The sequence below is a fragment of the Schistocerca nitens genome, chromosome 5 (assembly GCF_023898315.1).
Source record: "Schistocerca nitens isolate TAMUIC-IGC-003100 chromosome 5, iqSchNite1.1, whole genome shotgun sequence".
NCBI classification, from domain to species: domain Eukaryota; kingdom Metazoa; phylum Arthropoda; class Insecta; order Orthoptera; family Acrididae; genus Schistocerca; species Schistocerca nitens.
In genome coordinates, this window is record NC_064618.1 from 424,687,629 (window position 1) to 424,689,502 (window position 1,874).

A 1,874-nucleotide genomic window follows, 5' to 3' on the forward strand; every position below is an offset into this window, starting at 1 on the left:
TGCAGGTAGAGGTAACGTGGTCGTTGTATGTGAGACAGCGTTGGCAGCAGTAGGATTGGACTGGGGAACGGGAGGGGTCCACCTTATGGCGGCGATTGTAGATGAGGGCTCCATCGGTGAGGAGGCGGTCAATGGAGGAGGAGGATTCGGTGAATATCCGCATGAGAAAAGTCGGCCCGGCATCATTGAAGATGCGACGGGCCGAGCGGATTTCGATGTCGGGTCGGGAGTTGAGTTCCGCCAACACCCAGCCTCCGTGATCACGGGGCTAAGCTTCGTGATCACAGCGGTGAAGGTCGGTGGGCGTCGGGGAATTTGAGGCTGACGGGGAGAGGATGGGGTGTGTTGGGGGGTGAGGGTTGCACGTTGGCCCAATTTTGCTCAGAACTAATAGCTTATGTAATGTTCTTCACGCGGTTATTGGCTACCTTTGAGTATAGTTAATAGTCAGTGTTTAGAAGACTGACGCTACTGCAGTTTTTACAGTCATTACGTTTCCTTTTCTGCTTTATACCACTATTATATCTATATCGATGACATATAATTAAATTGAATGTTCCTATTTTTGATTATTTGTGTTCAATATAGTATAGGAGGAAAGAAACAGCCAAGGTACTCTGTTTGCACCGTTAATCGAGTTGCGCGGCATTATTGTTTACTAACTGCACTACCTCAGACTTCGTGTCGATAGTGCGGCTTGGTACGAAGTCTGTCGGCTGCAACATTCATTGATGAGAAATTTGTGAAAAGTCAACGGAGTAAGGAGACTAATAAAGGACTTACGACACCCATATACGTATTTAAAGCCAAATAAAATGTATGGAAACTATGGCATGTCAAATTACCTTTCACTGAAATGCGGAAATAAAAGTCGAGAAATTTACGATAAAGCTATAGATATTCGCATCTAATTCGTACTACTAAGGTGGCCAACTATCATGCGTTACACAAGAAGGAAGCGAACAGAAGAGAGACTCTGAGCACTATGGGACTCAACTGCTGAGGTTATTAGTCCCCTAGAACTTAGAACTAGTTAAACCTAACTAACCTAAGGACATCACAAACATCCATGCCCGAGGCAGGATTCGAACCTGCGACCGTAGCGGTCTTGCGGTTCCAGACTGCAGCGCCTTTAACCGCACGGCCACTTCGGCCGGCAGCGAACAGAAGTTTTCACTGCAGAAGAGTATCACGCTGAGGTACTGTAAAGATCAAGATTATCTGGCTGCGAGATATGGAGTATAACCCAGTTTTCTATGAGCCATGAACCACTACGCTGCATCTAATCACAGTCTCTGAAATTAGCTTTAAAGGAAAGAAAGTTAAAGATGAGGCAAAGGTTCAAATTTGCAGAGAGATCAAACGTGTGTATTTTAGAAAAAAAAAATCCTGAAAGACATTGGGTGGAACTGATTAATTCTTAGACTGTAACAGTTTTTCAGTTGTACAGTTATGTCATCAGGGAATCTTATCACTGATACCCTTTCACCATGAATTTTAATCCCACTCTAGAATCATTCTTTTATTTCCGTCATTGCTTCTTCGATTTATACATTAAACAGTGGAGGTGAAGCATTGCATCCCTTACACCCTTTTCAATCCGAGCTCATTTTTCTTGTTTTTTTTGCATCTTGGTTCTTGTGCATCTTATATGTTTTCCGTCTGCTCCTGTTTCTCTCAGAATTTCATACATTTAGTACAATTTACACTTTCGACCACTTTCTCTAATTCCTCATTTTCTCTAGTTTAGCTTTCCAAAAGCCAAACACATCGTCATACAATAGATCCTCCATTCTTCTGTAGATTATCCTCGTCAACAGCTTGGATGCATCAGCTGCTGATTGAGCGATAGTTCTCATATTGAGATTTTCACT